The 18,515-nt window shown below is 50.2% G+C and overlaps 1 protein-coding gene across 10 annotated transcripts in view; it reads left to right on the top strand.

Moving 5' to 3' along the window:
• The first annotated feature begins 1,545 nt into the window (after nt 1–1,545).
• Rimbp2 (RIMS binding protein 2) overlaps nt 1,546–18,515 on the top strand; it is a 193,847-nt gene continuing 176,877 nt past the window's right edge. For 4 of the 10 annotated variants that reach the window (XM_031338054.1, XM_031338047.1, XM_031338049.1 and 1 more), the window contains exon 1: nt 1,548–2,074. The gene's annotated coding sequence lies outside the window, so the exon portion shown is untranslated. Of the gene's footprint in view, nt 2,075–3,498; nt 3,518–4,139; nt 4,202–18,515 lie in introns of those variants that run through there. The other 6 variants (XM_031338055.1, XM_031338057.1, XM_031338056.1 and 3 more) reach the window with 4 other exon arrangements.

Here is an 18,515-nt window from a genome sequence, read left to right as displayed (position 1 = left end):
ATTTGAACTCATGACCTTCTGAAGAGCAGTCGGTGCTCTTCCCCACTGAGCCATCTCACCAGCCCCTTAAAAACTTTTTTAAGGGCTGGAGAGATGGCTCAGCCGGTAAGAGCACTGGCTGCTTGCTCTTCCAGAGTCCTGAGTTTAATTCCCCAAAAACCACATGGTGGCTCACAACCATCTGTAAAGGGATCTGATGCCCTCTTCTGGGGTGTCTGAAGACAGCTACAGTGTACTCATATAAACGAAATAAATAAATCTTAAAAAACAATTTTTTCAAAAGATTTTAAAAAATTTATCGTGTGTACGCATGTGTGCAGGTACCCATTGAAGTCCCTGGAGTTGGTGTTATAGGCAGCTGTGAGCTGCCTGATGTGGGTTCTGAATTTTTTTGTTTGTTTGTTTGTTTTTTCAAGACAGGGTTTCTCTGTGTAGCCTTGACTGTCCTGGAACTCACTCCGTAGACCAGGCTGGCCTTGAACTCAGAAATCCGCCTGCCTCTGCCTCCCAAGTGCTGGGTTTAAAGGCGTGTGCCACCACCGCCCGGCTGGTTCTGAAAATTTTGATAAACACATTTTTGTGGTAGGGACATCATCTTGTGGGGCAGAGGGGTACAATCCCTTGCTTGGCCTCTTAATGCTAGTTGCTGTGGTTAATTCAAGAGCCACGAGAGAGCCCACGGTGGGAGAGGGGTGCATAGGTTCACCGTTGGGGCCTTTAGAGTTTTAAAATTTACTTTTTTTTTTTTTTTAAATGTGTGTGGGAATATTGCCTGTCTGTGTCTGTGCACCATATACATGCAGTGCCTGTAGAGGCCAGAAGAGGGCATCAGATCCCCCTGGAGCTAGAGTTACAGATGGTGGTGAGTATGAGTGCTGGGAGCCAAACCCCAATTTTCTGCAAGAGCATCAAGTGCTCTTAACCCTTGAGCTATCTATCACTCCATCCCTGGCACCAGGGTTTTAAAACCAGAGTGAGTCCCTTAATCAGAGAGGCCAGGGACAGCTCTGAGAAACCAGTGGTTTGGCAGGAAGGGCCTCCAGGTGATGTGCGCCAACTTTTTTGGATTATGGTTCTCCTTAGTCTTTCCCTCCATAGGCCACAGGGCCCCATGCAGCCTCAGTCAGTATGCTGCCAGGCTAAGGTGTTCCTTCAGAGAAGCAGAGTTGTTTAGCATCTTTATAGAGTTAACGGTGAGATGCTGACCCCAGGGGAGTATGTGTGTCCATTTCCTGGTATAATTCTCTCTTGCTCCTGTGTTGCTAGGTAGCTGGTCCATCTGGCAGTTACCAAGTTGAGGATAGGAAGGGTTCATGGGGGTGATGGGCAGTTGGGTGGGGAGGGAGGCTGGACAAGAATGAAGGACCCAGGCAGTTGGGAGCTCTGCACAGCCACCTCATTCAACATCCTTAGCACTGCCTAGTGGACACGCTGATGTCCGCTTCCATCTGGCTGCAGGACCCTGGACCACCTGCAGGGGCAGACCCAGCCGTGGGCCGCCAGGGGAGCTCTTTAGCCCTGAGCCTGCATCAAGGGCCCCAGCTCCGCCTCCATTCCTGCCTTGCTTTTGACCACCGCTTCGTGAGAGACACCGGCAGGGAAGGGACAGAGCCATCTTGGGATGCGTGTGTGCATGCGCGTTTGTGTGCGCACGTGTGTGTGTGTGTGTGTGTGTGTGTGTGTTAAAACACTGCCGTTTCCAAGCTTTGGCTACTGCTCTCTGGCGGGTGGCTCTTGCTCATGCTCTTGCGTGCCCCTCTCTCTCTCTCTCTCTCTCTCTCTCTCTCTCCCTCTCTCTCTCTCCCTGCAAAAATCAAATGGATAATTTCTAGCTGATTCCAAGCGGTGCCCACACACCCGTGTCCTTCAGTGTTGATTGGATCTCTCTCTCTCTCTCTCTCTCTCTCTCTCTCTCTCTCTCTCTCTCTCTCTCTCTCTCTCTCTCTCTCTCCACTCTCTCTCCACTCTCCTCCCCTCCCTCTGGCCCCAGTTTGTAATCTGACACAGTGCACTGCAGTGGTTGTCTCTGTCTTTCTCTGGGAGCCCGGGAGGCTGGGCACTGAGAACATCCAAGGTAGGCTGCGATTTGAGATTTAATTTTTTTTTCTCTCCTAAAAATAGCTTCTGTTCCATTCACCTTTCCTCTTACAGCCGCAGTGGCACCGGTGACAGGGGCTTATCAGGGAACTCTTTGCTCGGGTGAAGTTTGCATCAGAAGGGTGCCCTTCGGCTTTGGGTGGGCAGTGGTGGCTGACCAGGACAGAGGCTGCCGCGGGTGACGCTTGGTTGCTCCTGTCGGCGTGTGACTTGCCACCAATGGATCCTTGTCAGAGTGAAGGGAAGGGCTGCTGCCTTCTCTCACCCGTACTGTGTCAGCGATGGCGATGACGGTGGCGCTGTGGCTCTCCCGGTCCTCTCGGACCCCCAGCCTTCCAGAAAATCCCCTCTGGGCAAAGTTTGGCACCTTGCTGCTAGGCAGAGCCTTTCCAGAGGGCAGAAGCTGGGTCCTGGTTTCAAACAGAGCGCTTGGGGCCTGGGGAGGACTTCGTAGAAGACGGCGCAGGGGGGAGGGGCGGGCTCAAAGCATCCCAGTCAGCCCCGCCATCCGCTGCCCACGCGGACTGAAATGTGCAATGTGAATTTGTTAAATGGTGTTCCAGAGAGTGGCTGCAATGGCTCGTTTGTGGAGTCAGATGGTCTCGGTATAGTGTGTATACGTGTGTGTGTGTGTGTGTGTGTGTGTGTGTGTGTGTGTGTGTGTGTGTGCTTGCGCGCGCGCACAGAGCCCTTTGGCTAGTGCAGAGTTTCCCTTCCACCTGGAAAGGCAATGTTTGCAGGTTTCCCGGATGACCTGCCTCCGGGGCAGGCTGTGGAAAGATTCCTTCTCTGTGGATAGTGCCAGAGGAAGGCAATGACTGGGTGGGACCTCCGAGGGAGCAGTTGCTTTCTGACCCCAGGGAGAGCGAACTGGCTGTCCCCTGAGCTAACTGTGAGCTGATGGGAAGGAACGGAAAAGAGAGTGGAGGAAGGGAGAGAGGGACAGAGGAAAGGAAGAAAGGAAGGAGGGAAGGAGGGAGAGGAGGAGAGAAGAAGGGAGGGAAGAGAGAGGGAAGGAAGTAGTGAGTACATTTCCAGTCTTCCTCTGGGTGCAGGGAGGCAGGTCCACTGTGGGTTGGAAGTGAACTTGGAGCTCCCCTCTTTAAGTCGCTGTGTGTGAGAGTATTGGTGGCTGAGGAGCGGGGTGTCGTGGAGGGGAGATGGGAAGGTCCTGCCTCAGGACAGACCCTTCTGAAGGACCCTGAAGAAGATGTGGCAGCAGGCAGCTCATGTCAGGGAGAGGGTAATGTCACAGAGCTTCCAAAGAGGGAGAGAGCGCGGTGCTGGGTGTGGGAGAGTGTGGAAGAGGAGGCGGTACCCAGGGTCTCCAGGGCAGGCTGTGGAAAAGATTTCTTCTCTGTCCACTTCTGAGCTTGGAGCCGAGAACTGAGGGCATCTCAAATGAGCCCAGATGTGGAAGGTGACTAGCCTGGGACCCCTGAAAGCTGTCCCATCCCCCCCCCATTTCTTCCAGTCTTGCTGGAGTCCTCCAGCTGGCTTCTTTCTCAATGGCTCCTGGCCCCCTCCCCCCCAACATTTGTGGTTCTGTTTGCATGGGTTCTGAGGCCAGGACTTCCAAGCTCTAGACAGGGTGGCTCTTTAGGGGTGTGGCGGGACAGAGGCTGGTGGCTCAGTACTCAGAGCACAAACCTCAACCCTCAACAATTACTCAAGGGCAGTCAGTAATCCAGGGTGGAGGGGGCAGCTGGCCCTTCACCCTCTGTCCCCTCTATTAGCACGAGGGAAGACTGGAGGATGGAAGCTACCAGGTGCTTCCCCAGTGGGCGGTGGCCATGCTGGGCTCAGAAGCCTGTCTCTGAAGACACACCAGGCTTCCTGACAGCTGCCCTGTAGGGACTCTATCACTCAATGCATCAGGGATGTGATTCAGGGAGGGGCCGAGCATCTATATTTTTCTGAAAGTTCCCAGAGGCGATGCTTCTTCTTGGGACCCCGAGTGAGCACCCCTGGATCAGTGAGCAAACCCTCCAGCACACTGAACTTCTCTGGAGAATGTCCTTCCATGCTCCCGTCGTCTTTGGTGGGGTCCCCGGCAGAGCATGATTTCAAGCCTGTGCCGGCCTCCCAGAAGGCGTCTAGACTCGTGAGTACCACTCAGGACACAAAGACTCAGAGGAGAGTGATCTCAAACCGCCTTTGTGCCCAGGCAGCTCCCAGTGCTTCCGTGGCGGGTTGGGGTCAAGTGCATGAGCAGTTTGAGTGGAGAGCTTCCTGTTTGAGGGGTTTGAGGGGATGCCAATCATCTCCAGCGTGCTACCATGAACCCCTGCATCCCTGATGCCAATTTCTAGGGTGCTACTACTGCGCATCCCTCAGACTTGTCTTGAAAACATTGTTAGCCTTCCATTCTGTGCCCTCCTTCTCATTTGCCTTCACCTAGGTGGAGAGTGGTGTCATTTCCTTGTGATATAGGAGAGGCCGGCCAGCCTTGGAAACACCTGCCACTCTTACTGACACGCTGCCCATGGAAGGGTGTGGGCAGCTCCTTTCCCCCTTATCCTCTCCCTCTCTCTCTCTCTCTCTCTCTCTCTCTCTCTCTCCCTTTTTCTCTCTTTCTCTCTCTCTCCTTTAGCCTACCTCACACACTTTTTTTTTAAAACTGTCTCCATCTCATTCAAATCCTTGCTCATGTTTGATATGTGACCTCGGTTGGGGGTCTGTATAAAATATTGTGATGGTTTGTATATACTCAGCCCAGGGAGTGGCACTATTAGCAGGTGTGGCCTTGTTGGAGTAGGTGGGTCACTGTGGGTTTGGGCTTTAAGACCCCTCATCCTAGCTGTCTGGAAGTGAGTCTTCCACTAGTAGCCTTCAGGTAAAGATGTCAAACGCTCAGCTCCTCCTGTACCATGCCTGCCTGGATGCTGCCATGCTCCCGCCTTGATGGTAATGGACTGAATCTCTAAACCTGTAAGCCAGCCCCAATTAAATATTGTCCTTGTAAGAGTTGCCTTGGTCACGGTGTCTGTTCACAGTAATAAAACCCTAACTAAGACAGATACCCAGTGCTTCGCCTTTAGGTTTGGATGATTATGAGACAGTGTGCTCTAGCCCTCTGCTGGGCTCTGCTTCGTTGAGTGAATCTGGGCACACTGTTATGGTGGGCTGCCCTGACCACTGCTGTCTAATAGTCTGCCGTGTCTGTTACAGTTTTGGACTCTCTTCTCAGGAAGGGTTACCCGGGAGTGTTCAGGGCCCTGGCCTACAGTGGGGTCCACGTGACTCCAGATGAACGCTGCTCCATGCTGTGTCTCAGAGCGGTCACTGGGTGTGTGCATCCCATGTGCTCTGAGGGGTGGCTGTCCTGGCCGTGATGGAGACTTCCCAGTCTTGGGTTCTTGCTGACACATGGCACTGTTTCACTTTCTAGTGAACTGTTCCCCTCCACCTGGTGATACCTATTCCTCTTATTTCTCTAGTAACAGCATAGGAAGTGATATAGACCCAAGCTGCGATGACACAGAAGGGACAAAGGGACGGGGGGGGGGAAGGGAATCAGAGCCCCCCTGCTCCTGTGTCTTAGGGACAGGACACATTCATAGATGTTGAGAAGATAGTGTCATTTACAAGTAGCTGCTGTTACTGTGGGGACAGAGTGAATGGCCTTAAGGGTATGGGGTCGCTGTCACTGTGGATGCACAATGGCGCTGCCTTGATGCTGGCCCATGCCACTGAGTGGCACTTGGACCAGTGGCTCCCCACACTGCAGGTGGAGATGAAGTGGCTTGTCCCAGATTATGTGACTATGGGGGAACAACTCCAGGTCTAGGTCCCCTGACTCCAAAGTCCGTTGTACTGTAGCCCCGTCCTTGTTACCCTGGTAGGGATGACCGTGGCACACAGTAGGACTACTCCTGGAGCCAGTGCATGCTCCAGTCCATCCCCGGGAGCTTTTGAAAACCACTGTCTCCTAGAGCCAGTGCTGAGGAACAGCATTTAGGGAAAAAGATATCTCTATCTAATTTATGTCTGTCTCTACTCACTCATGTGTGTGTATGTGTATACGCGTGTGGGTACATGCATGCCATGGCATGTGTGTGTGTGTGTGTACAGATCACAGGGTAGCTTGTGGGAATCAGTTCTCTCTTTCCACCCTATTAATTTTGGGGATCGAATTCATGCTGTCAAGCTTGGTGGCAAATGCCTTTACTTACTGAACTGTCCCAGCGGCCCATTTGTTGTTGTTGCTCCTGCTGTTGTTGTTGTTTTGCTCTTCTGTAGCCCAAACTGTTCTTAAACTCTCGATCCTCCTGCCTCCAGCTCCTGAGACCTGGGATTGTAGGCATGTGTCACCACAGCCAGCTTGGTATCAACGTTCGTGTGACAGCTTTCTCTAGGTCTAATTCACTAACCATGCAATTTCTCTGTGTGATGTACGCACGGATGGGCTTCTGATATGGGGGGGGGGGGTCTATCTTATGAAGCCTCTGCATCCCGCTCAGTTCCCCACTCTGTGGGATGTAGTGAAATGTGACAACTATGTTTTTTATGTGATGGGTGAGGACTTACATCATGCTGTATAGATGGAAATCTTAAAAACCGAAATATGTGTGTGTGTGTGTGTGTTTATGTGATTAGGGCTGGTACCCAGGGCCTATGCATAGGTGGCAGGTGCTCTAGCTATACTTCAGCCCCTCACTGGGAGATTCTAGGCAGGTGCTCTGTTACTGAGCCACTCCCCCAGCCCTTCACTGGGGGATCTAGGCAGGGGGTCTACCACTGAGCCATGCCCCCAGCCCTTCACTGGGGGTATTCTAGGCAGGGGCTCTACCACTGAGCCACGCCCCCAGCCCCTCACTGGGGGTATTCTAGGCAGGGGCTCTACCACTGAGCCACGCCCCCAGCCCCTCACTGGGAGATTATAGGCAGGGGCTCTGTCACTGAGCCACGCCCCCAGGCCCTCATAGGGGGATTCTAGGCAGGAGGTCTACCACTGAGCCACGCCCCCAGCCCCTCATAGGGGAATTCTAGGCAGATGCTCTAGCCTCACCCCAGCCCTTCACTGGGGGATTCTGGGCAAGCATTCTATTCCTGAGATTAAAAACCCCTACCCAGTCAGAACTACTGCTGAAAGCAAAGGCGTGCATAAAGCACACCCCCCTCCCCCCTCTTCAATCTCAATTCGGCATCCCTCTGTCTAGACATTTATTTAGATCCCTCCAGCTCCACCCGGATTTGCCCCCTTTTTCTTGGCATTGAAGTTTGACCTCTCTTACTATGGCCTTGGCCTTGGCCTGAGATCCCCTTACAGTCTGTGACTCATGTCCCTGGCCTCCCGCATCCATTTCTGATCTTCAGGCCGCTCAACGTGACAGATCAAGTCCTATGAAAGCAGGTCCAGCCTGTCGTGCCATGGGAGCTCTGTCATATTTAGTGTCTGTCAAAGACACTGGGAGGTCCCTGGAGGCCCTGAGCAGTCATGATGTGGGTGTGTTCTCTCTTTCTCCCTTACATCTCAGCACAGACACCTCCACCCAAAGCCGATCGCTTGTTCAGGTCTCTATTTGGAGATCACTTCCTCTGAGAGTCCCGCCCTGCCTGACCTGCATCAGTGGGGGTGGTTGATTCCCTCTTTCTCCCCCTGCACTGACTTTTCTCTCCCACTCTCCCTCGGCAGGGCAGGACAGGTCCTTTTTCTCTTTTCTGCCCTCTGGTGGCCTCCTTCTGTATGAGCACTGAACGTCGGGCACAAATGTCTGACGCAGAGGGTCTCCTCCCGCCCGGGGGCCTAACAGCATTCCGGAAGGGAGCTAGACTTGTAGTTATGAAGAGGTCCAGAGTCCTGGCCCATTGAAGTTCACTTGGAGGTCAGCAGCACCCCGAGGCCACAGACTGTGCACACAGCTCTGTGTGTAGCAGGCCAGACTATTCTGCTCTTAGAGAAGTTGATCTGGGCACCCAAGTGTAAGCTCAGGTCTTCCGCACTTTCAGAGTTTACACAGTTCTCATGAATTTCCTCTTTTCTGTGGGTATGAGGGGAACCACACTGAGCTAGCTGGGCCACTGGAGCCCAAGCAGAGCTTAGTAGATACTCTCATCCCTAGGGGCAGGAGAGACTAGAGAGGTTCCTATTGGCCTTCAGACACCAGCCTGGTACCACTGAGGTTGTGTGAGTTACATTGCCGTCCTTGATAGGCAGCTTAGAGATGAGCAACACTCGAAGCCCAGGGACACTCCTTCTGGGAGCCAGGTCTGACCTAGAGGCTTCATGCTAGTTGACCCAGGACTACCAAGGCAATAGCTGCTATGTACTGGGTGCTTGCTTATATTGAACGTCTTTATAGAACAGTCTCAATCCTTGAGAGTGCTGTGAGAAAGGCACACTGAGCTCTCCCAGTTTATAGTGGGGAAGCAGAAGCAGAGAGTCTGAAAGAGGTGCCTGCAAGTCACACCTAAAGACTGTTCTGTCATCAGACTCACTTACCAGGGGAAGGTCATTAAGGTCACATACCAACTGGAGCTGCTTCCACTGTCATGGTGGGACCCTCACAGGCTTACCCTGCCTGATGCTGTGGGTCAGTAATGTTCACGGTGGCCACAATAACCAGTTGAACTTGCATGAGGACTTTGGACAAGGGACTTTAGCACCCCTGACAGCCCGTTATCGTCATGGTGGAAAGCATGGAGGTGTTCAGATAGACATGATGCTGGAGAGGGAGCTGAGAGCTCGGCAGGCAGCAGGAAGAGAGAGAGACACTGGGCCTAGCTTGACCTTCTGAAACCCCAAGGCCCATCCTCAGTGACACACTTCCTCCAACAAGCCACACCCACTCCAACAAGGCCACACCTCCTAATGTGCTGTGCCACTCCCTATCAGCCTTCGGGGGGCCATTTTCATTCACACTACCACAATCCCCACTTGTGCCCAGCAGATGGGTGCACGTTAAGTTCTGCTCGTGTTGAACCTTGCTCTCTCGCCAATGGTAAAGACAGCCCAGCCCTTCACAGCCTGGCTCATATGGTGAGTGGGTTGTCTTCTCTCCTTCTTGCCTTTGATTCCCGTGACTGGAGAAGTTGGATAGACATGCTGTGTGCCTGTGATATGATTCATAGAGGTAGCGCACTGTTGACATGGCTGGGCTCACTCCCTTGTGTTACCCCATACCCCGTGTCTTAGTTTCATTGCTGTGAAGGGACATGGCCAAGGCAACTCTTATAAAGGTAAACATTTAACTGGGGTTGGCTTACAGGTTCAGAGGTTTAGTGCATTATTGTCGTGGTGGGAGACATGGCAGCATGCAGGCAGACATGGTGCTGGAGAAGGAGCTGAGAGTTCTACATCTTGATCCAAAGGCAGCTGGAAGGAAATGTGTTCCACAGGCAACTAGGAGAAGGCTCTGTATCACACTGGCCAGAATTGAGCATATACATGAGACTTTAAACCCCCTCCTCCACAGTGACACACCTCCCCTAACAAGGCTACACCTCCTCCAATAAGGCCATACTTCCTAAGAGTGCCACTTCCATATGATCCAAACTTATTCAAACCACCATACCCTGTGAGCCCAGGATGCTCCACCAATCCAGACTAGGCCAGGCTGGGCACTCTGGTAGAAGGAGTTGTGCCAATGGCCCACAGTCTTGAGCAGCAATGTTCACCCCCCTGACCTTGAAGAGGATGTGGTCCTTCGTTCCTTGGGAGGCACAACCTAGACAATTACAGACCCTTCTGCAATGTGTTTTTCCTTTCTTACAAGCCACACTGTGAAGACTGAGTGCAGAGCCAGCAGCCAGGGTATGAGGGATAGACCTTCACATGTGTGGCTGTCGATGTCCCTGTGTCCCCAGGATTGGTAGGTTGGAGAGAAACAGCCCTAACTTTTGTCTCAGTCTGGGCCTCTTCATTGGCATCATCAACCAGAACCTTGGCCATGCCTGACCTTGTCTGGTTATTTTTGCAGTCTGGGAACCTCTTTTCTACTTTTTTGGCTTGAGGCTCCATAGATGGAAAAGGGCTATGTGGGGACCAGTACACAGCAGCCAGAGGATGGATCAACACCAGTATCCTGCTGGCCTTGGCAACATCACTCTATCTTGAGGTCTCCTACCCCATTGTTTCCCTGGGGTGATTGTTGTGTGGTCTTGGGTCTGACAGGAGGCAGTGAGACTGATGTGGTAGCCTGGCCCTTCCAGCTGGTTGTTCTGGGGATGGTCCTGTCCCCACTTCAGCATGGTTCTATGGCTCCCAACATAGACATGGGGACATGGGATCTCTTTTCTCCCAGAAGTGAATAAGGTAGAATCAGTACAAGCTACTGTTCTAAGCCACGTCTCTGGTCTGCACTCTCTGGTTAAGCGCGATAAGACTCTCTATTATGCCGGGCGGTGGTGGCGCACGCCTTTAATCCCAGCACTTGGGAGGCAGAGGTAGGCGGATTTCTGAGTTCGAGGCCAGCCTGGTCTACAGAGAGAGTTCCAGGACAGCCAGAGCTACACAGAGAAACCCTGTCTCCAAAAAAAAAAAAAAAAAACCAAAAAACCAAAAAAACAAAAAACAAGACTCTCTGTTGTTCATCCCCCTGTCTGGATTTGATCTGCCTGGGGGTCATGGATATATGGCTATGATAGGAGTTCCTCCAAGTTCCAGTGTTGCTGGGTAACAGTGCAGACCCCAACAACATCACCCTCTCTACCTTCAGCTCCCCTCCCACGCTCCTGTGAAGTCCTGCCTGCATTTTACTGACTTTATCTGTTTTCAGCAAGTGTGCTTTTTAGAAGACATGCATAATTTAATGTAATTGTAGATGAGAGCTAAAATTGAAAACTGCGTGTCACCTAAATAAAGTTAATGTACATATGGAACAGTTGTGATGGATGAGGGGTGTTTAGCCTTTCAAGTCTGCATCCCCATAGCAGCCCTGTGCCTAAATGCATACTGTGAGATTTATTGCAAGGTAAGAATGGTCAGCTTGGGGAGCTGCTGACAGGGACCCCACTCCCTCAACCCTCAGAGCTTCATAGCATCCCTATAGCAAATGCATGAGTTGAATACTGTCTTAGTCAGGATTTCGATTCCTGCACAAACATCATGACCAAGAAGCAAGTTGGAGAGGAAAGGGTTTATTCAGCTTACACTTCCACATTGCTATTGATCACCAGAGGAAGTCAGGACTGGAACTCAAGCAGGTCAGGAAGTAGGAGCTGATGCAGAGGCCATGGAGAGATGTTCCTTGCTGGCTTGCTTCCCCTGGCTTGCTCAGCCTGCACTCTTATAGAACCCAAGACTTTCAGCCCAGGGATGGCACCACCCACAAGGGGCCCTACCCCCTTGATCACTAATTGAGAAAATGCCCCACAGCTGGATCACATGGAGGCACTTCCCCAACTGAAGCTCCCTTCTCTATGATAACTCCAGCCTGTGTCAAGTTGGCACACAAAACCAGCCAGTACAAATACTCACTCCTTGAGGTCCCCACTCAATTCCCTGAGGGTGATAAAGGCTGCCAAGAGTGTGAGGTCTTTCTTGTTTGGGGAGGTGGGGCTTTATCCTATCTCTTAGGGAGAAAGATGCCCTCATGTAAGTAAGAGGGGAGGTCTGGGACAGAGGGAAACTCCCACAAGGCGCTTTGGGCTACGGAGACAGGGGTGAGGTGCTGTGACCACTTGAAGATACCAGAGGCCGACAGCCACAAGAGGTGCTCCCTGAAGCTCATGGGCACTGCAAACCCAGTCCTATCTTGAGTGTTGACACCTGTGGTCGCCACAGTGAGATGCCACAGCCCAGTGTTGTTCTAACTTGTCTTGGCAGCCTGGGGTTGTACTATCAGCCCCACCCTGTGTGGATGGAGAAACTGAGGTATTGGACAGAACTGTGGTGAAGAGGGGACTCTTCAGGGTGTCCCACGACACAGGGTAGCATCTAGGCTTAAATTCTTAAAATGTAAAAACTCCCGTTTAGGGGACATTTGCTTGTTATGTTTACTTAAACAAGTTAATTATTAATTTTTAAAAGATTGGTATTTATGTGTATGAGTGTTTGTCTGCATGTAATGTATGTCTGTACTGTGTGTGTGTGAGTGTGTGTGTGCTTGTGTGTCTTGCTGATGCCTGAGGAGACCAGAAGATGACATCATATTTCTTGGAACTGGAAGTACAGGTAGTTATGAGCCGCCATGTGGGTGGTGCTGGGCATCAAACTCTGGTCCTCTAGAAGAGTAGCCAGTGCTTATAACTGCTAAGCCATCTTCCTTGTCCCTGTATTTACTTGAGACAAGATCCTATGTATTCCAGGCTGGGGATAATTCTGCCTTTACCTTTGAGATCCTGGGGTTATAGGCACAGACCCGATGCCCTGTTTTATGTAGTGTGGGGGATAGAACCCCCTACCCACCACCACTCCTGCTTCAGGCATGCAAAGCAATCATCCTACCATCTCCAGACTTTTACATACTTTTCTTTAGTTTTTAATCAAGAAGTTTGGAGTCAATGGAATGGCTCAACAGGTGCTCGCCACCAAGACCCATAGCCTGAGTTGGATCCCCAGGTCTTACACTGGAAGGAGAGAACTGACTCCCCCAAATTGTCCTCTGGTTGCCACACGAATTCTGGTCACACTCACACACACCAACACACATACACATTATATAAATAATGCAATGTAGTTTTTGTTTGTTTGTTTTTTAAACAAGTTGGGAGCTGGCTTTGGGAAAGCACCGTGGGAAGGGGCTGGTGGTTACCACTGCCAGACCTGGCATGGCAGCTCTGTCTTCTCCAGGTGCTGGCATGAGGTGCTCTTACTCAGGGGGAGGCTTCTCCAGTCAGGTCCTGGGGTGCAGAAAGGGAAATGTTTGTTTAAGAGGACTCTGCACAAGGCCCTATGTGAGGGAATTGTTCACTTTACCAGCCTGCACTGGGGACCTATGCCCCACTTCCAACGTGGTCAGACCCCAGGCTTATGCACTGCTGAGGATTTAAAGTCTGCTTCTAGAGTTCCCTTTGCTTCTAGCAGTCTCTTTGCCTGCCCGCCTCCCCTAAGCTCTGTCTGCAACCCTAATCCTATTTCACTTTCTTCTCCCTCAGCCAACTCCACTTAAAAGCAAGCCCTGTGTACACTGTACATTAAAGCTATTGATTCTGACTCAGAATGTGGAAAGCCACCAGATCCCAGAGGAGGCCTTGACAGCGTGTGTAGAACGCTAATCATGGCTTGCGGTGGCAAGACATGTGGGGGTGGGGGGATGTTCAGACTTCCGTGGATCGGATTAGAGGCCCAGGCAGGGCTGAACCGGGACAGTGGCTACCCAGCCTGGCACCTCCCTTCCCATGGAGGCAGTCGGGCAGGGGATGGGCAGAATACACTTACCACTGAACCTGGTGGTTAATGATATGTCCTCGACAAGCTTGTGAACATCCGTGGCCATTTAAAAACACTCCTTTTCACTCAGATTCTCAAAGTGGTTTCAAGCACCAACAACAGGTGACAATTCTCTTATTAGTGGATTAGATATTCTTGGGAAGCCTGTACCATGATGAGGTGACCTGGGAAAGGTTGGGCAGAGTAGACCCACCTGGAGTGGAACCAGGAACCAACCATAAGCAAGCTTCTGTCAGTCAATTGCTGTTCAAGGTTCTTGGTAGGACCACTGGAAGCCAGAGTGCGTCTGGAACTAGGCATTGGTGGGAAACCTACATCTCCTGACCATGGGCCTCGGAGCAGCAGAGTTTCATGGACAAGGAGACATTGCTGGCAATAGCAGTCTCCTTTAGGCCCTTGATGGAGAAGTGGATGCTCTGGGCCACACGGGCATGCCTAGGTTACACTGCTCAAACGTTTATTACATGAGGTTTCTACATGGTTGATACCCACTCCCGCTTTACGCAGAAGAAGTCAAGTCACTAGTTCAAAAGTCCCAGGCTTTGTGTATCTGAGATCTGGATGGAGCATGACTCCTTCCAGTGTAGATGCTGACTGTGGAGCCTTGAGTCACCATGGAGGACTTTGACGGGTGGAAATAAAGGAAGAGTGCACCCTCCCCCTGGCCCTGCCCCCACTGATAATACCCTGCCCACAATGCACGCACACAGAGACACGCCAACCCTGACGAGTTAATAGAATAGTGGCTCGCGTCTGGACACAGCACACTAGCCCCCAAAAAGTTCCACGTGTAAGAGGTTTTATTGGGAGAGAGAAAGAGAGAGAGAGAGAGAGAGAGAGAGAGAGAGAGAGAGAGGGAGGGTGGCAGCAGAAAGAGAAGAGGGGGAGAGAGAGAGGGGGAGGGGAATCCCCCATATATATGCATATATGGATGGTGACGTGGTCACAGGTAAAGGTGGGAGGTGAGCCCAATGGATTCTGGGAATATGGTGGCTGTTGCCTTGGCAACAGGTCCGTGAGACCCACCTCTGTGACGTCAAGGGTTTCGGAGGTCCTGATGCCAACAAACCCCACCCCGCTTTCTCCGATCTCCTTGATGGCACATGTGTGGTCATTTCGTTGCTAATCGTGGTGTCCACAGTTTGGGGATTTTCCTAGAACTGCTGCACAGTTCCAGCTTTTGAGAAGTCTAGCGCTCTCTGCCCTTAGAAGTGTAAGCCAGCAACTGTGTGGAGTTCCCCAGGACTCTCTTGTGCTGTGTGGTTTTGGGGGGAGGTTTTCAGCCCACAAGCTCTATTTTTTGATGTTCAAACCCCTTCTAAGATCAGCATGGGGGTGGCATGTTCACCTCACAGGGGGAAGGGTTTATCCTTAGCGAAGGATGATGCAGGAAATGGTAGTTATTGATGGAGGACATTGCCACGTCCAACTTCTTACTGAGCATGTGAGGTGGTCTGCTGCGAAGGGGACACACCGTTTCACCAAGACTGCTGGGGAAAGCCTCAGGAATTTCCTCCTGGCCTCTTCTTCACCACTCTGGTAAAGCCAGATCCTCGACAATGGGACAAGTTAGGACATTGCTAAGATGGTGAATTTATTAAGTAGATAGGCATAGTATGTGCTTCAGATTTAAGGGTGTTGGGGAGTGAGTAAGGGAGAGGTCCCATTAGGTCATGCTTAGGTGTCTGTTGGTTTTGTACAGGATCCTGTAGCTTTTGACTGTACCACCCCTTGGCGGCTGTATTTACATCAGAGTTTAAGGGTTAAGCAGGGTTTTAAAATTAACTTCAAAACTGGCTACTTTGTTTCTCTTTCTCTTTTTCCTTCCTTCTTTCCCTCCCTTCCCTTTCTTCCTTCATTGCTCTCTCCTCTCTCTTCCTTTCTTCATTTCTTCCTTCCTTCCTTCCTTCCTTCCTTCCTTCCTTTCTTTCTTTATTTCTTTTCTTTCTTCCTTCCTTTCCTTTTCTGTCTTCCTTCATTCTCCTCTTTCTTTCTTTCTTTCCTCCTTTCTTTCTTTCTCTCTTCCCTTTTCTTTCTTTTTTGGTTTTTCAAGACAGGATTTCTCTGTGTAGCCCTGGCTGCCCTGGAATTCTCTCTGTAGAGTAGGAGTGCTGGGATCAAAGGCGTGTGCCCCTACCATCTGACTTATTTTTCTTATCTTAAAGAATTTCCTTCTATAAATGAAATTGTAAGGCAGTTCTATGAGGTTGTTTGGTTTTAGGGGTGAGCACCTATCCAGTTAGAGTCCAAGTCATGCTTCTTTCTGGAGGACTGTTTCTTATTTTTAGCATTTTTTTGTTTGAGAAGTCTTTTGGGAACACACGGTAATCTCTGTGGGCTGTTTCAAATTTTTTATCAGGTATGTTGACTTTTCTGACTCTCCTGGGAAATGCAAATTAGACCCAGGGGGAGGGGTTCCTTTGCCTTCTCCTGTAGACTTAACTTCTTTTTTTTTTTTTTAACTTTTATTGCATTATGATGAGAAAAGTTACATGAATTTGTTAACATTTAAAAGCATATTTTAAATAAATAGAATTAAATCACATTCTTGTTTCCCTTTTGTACCCCAACTCCTCCCAGAGACCCCCTCCTTCAATACCTACAATATCTTTTTGTCATATTCCTTAAAATTTATAAAATATTATAACAATAAAAATAAGTATTATAAAAGTTGTTTGATATAAAACAACAATCAATTTAACAGTCTTATGTAGATGCTTGTCTACAGTAATACTGAAAATACATTTTTCTCAATATAAATTTTAAATAACTCCAAACATATTAACTGTATATTTCAAAATAATACATCACTACTAGTATTTTCTTAAATGAACACAAATATATAAAGTCTTTTTGTTTGTTTGTTTTGTCCACCCTCTAAGCAGAACCATTGTTCACGGAAACAGTTGGTGAATGACTTTATGGCTAGACCATCTTAATACACACACACCATTTCTTAAATGAATGTAACCTGTTCTCTGTGGGCTGAGAATAAAGTCACTCACTCAAGTCAAATAGCTTTGACCATAGCAGGAAGTCTGTATCCAAAAATCGTGCCTACATTTCATTCCTTGGCACAGCAGAACTGTCAACTCTCAGCTTAGCTACGATGGAGGTAAAATCCTTTGGTGATGTGAGAGTCATTGAAGTACAGCCTTATTACAATGAAATCCAAGGTCTAAAAATTGTTCTTATTTTGGGCTTGTACCACAGTAAGAGGCAAGATTTTAAACCCTGCTAAATAGACTTCACTTATTAATTGTCAGGTCTCAGGGCTGTTGTCACAGGTCTCGTGGCACATGAAGCCACCTACACTAGTGACATCTGTAGATGACCTGGTAGTGTATGCTTGCCCAGGAGTGTGCGAGGGCCTCTCCACTTCCACTCTGTAGACCAGCTATGCTGTGCTTCGGAGCCTTCATAGGACCTGCACCTCAATCCGGGATTGTGATCTACTGTTGGCGGGGGGATGGGACTGAGTTCCGGGTGGGGGTGGGAGCTGGGAGGAAAAAAGAAAGATGATGAGCTGGAGAGAGGCCTGGGCTGTCAGGAGATTTGTTTTGGTGAACAAAGCGCAGGCGCCTTTATTAATTAAAGTGTAATAAATTAAAAGGGAATAATGGACCCGTCAAGCCACCGTTTGTCATCTGCTGCTCAGAATCAGGCAGTTACGGAGCTTGTGATCATCAGAGAGAAGAAGCTTGTGATAATCAGAGGGAAGAAGGGGATTGGTGGGGAGACAAAGATGGGGGCGGGAATGTGGGGGTGGGGGATAGTGGGTAGGGGTGGGGCAAGGGCTCTCTGGGCCCATGGTAGGCTAGGCCTAGGTCCACAGTCAGTCCTATCACAGAGTACCCAGGCTCTGTGCCCCTGGGCTGAGGTTGGAAGCTTCCCTTTGTAAAAAAACAAAACAAACAAACAAACAAACAAAAAACCCAAATCTATCTTCTGACCCTGAGAAATATGGAACCTTCCAGGGCAGGAGTCCAGATAGCCCCTCCTCCCCTGAGGCCGCACCCTGTGAGAACTCAGAAGTCACCAGCTTTCTATGGTGGCTCTTTCCCAGGAGCTCATGCCTGGAGCAGGCTGGGTGTTCAGTAAACACTCAACTCACTTATTGAAAACAAGCCATTGTTCTTGCATAGCAAAAGTCTTTCCTGGTAGAGAAACATCTGGACGTCTTTGTACTCCGGGTGAGGGAAGACTCTTAAGTGTTTTCTTTCTGACTCTCCCCTGTTGTCTAAAGAGTTTTCCTTCTCCAAAGACCAGCTTTTGTTTTGAGACAGGGTCTCCTTATATAGACCAGGCTGGCATTGAACTTAGAGATCTACCTGTCTCTGCCTTCCAGGTCCTGGGATTGATGTCCTCTACCACCATGTTAGCCCTACAAAATGTAACTTGTATTAGTGTATTTTGTTCAGTTTCTGGTCACCTGGAGTTTTTGTCAACTCACCTGGAGAGAGGGGACCCTCGACTGAGGGATTACCTCTATCGATTGACCTGAGAGCACATATGTGGTATGGTTTTGTTTGTTTGTTGTTTGTTTTTTCAAGACAGGGTTTCTCTGTGCAGCCCTGGCTGTCCTGGAACTCACTCTGTAGACCAAGCTGGCCTCGAACTCAGAAGTCCACCTGCCTCTGTCTCCTAAGTGCTGGGGTTAAAGGCATGTGCCACTACTGCCCAGCTGTGGTATGTTTCTTGATTGGTGAACGATGACCCAGCCTACTGTGGCGGGGGTGGGGGAGTGGGGCACGGGTCGCCCCTGGGCAGGTGGTCCTGGATTGTATAGGAAAGCAAAACTGAGCAAGCCAGGAGGAGCAGGCTGGGGAGCACGTTCCTCCATAGCCTCTGCTTCAGTTCCTGCCTTGAGTTCCTACCTTGGCTTCCCTCCATGACTCTTAACAGGTAAGCCAAATAAAGTGTCTCATCACAGCAACAGAGAGCAAACTTGGGAACATCGGAAAAGGAGCAAACATTTAATGAATGCCCCCTACCCCTACTACCCGCTTTCCCCACCCCCTATATCCCACCCCTACAACAGCTGCCCACCCCCTCCCCCATCCCCACCCCACCTATCCCCCAC

Source organism: Mastomys coucha, unplaced genomic scaffold (genome assembly GCF_008632895.1).
Source record: "Mastomys coucha isolate ucsf_1 unplaced genomic scaffold, UCSF_Mcou_1 pScaffold22, whole genome shotgun sequence".
Lineage (NCBI taxonomy): Eukaryota > Metazoa > Chordata > Mammalia > Rodentia > Muridae > Mastomys > Mastomys coucha.
This window is presented reverse-complemented; position numbering and strand designations above follow the sequence as displayed.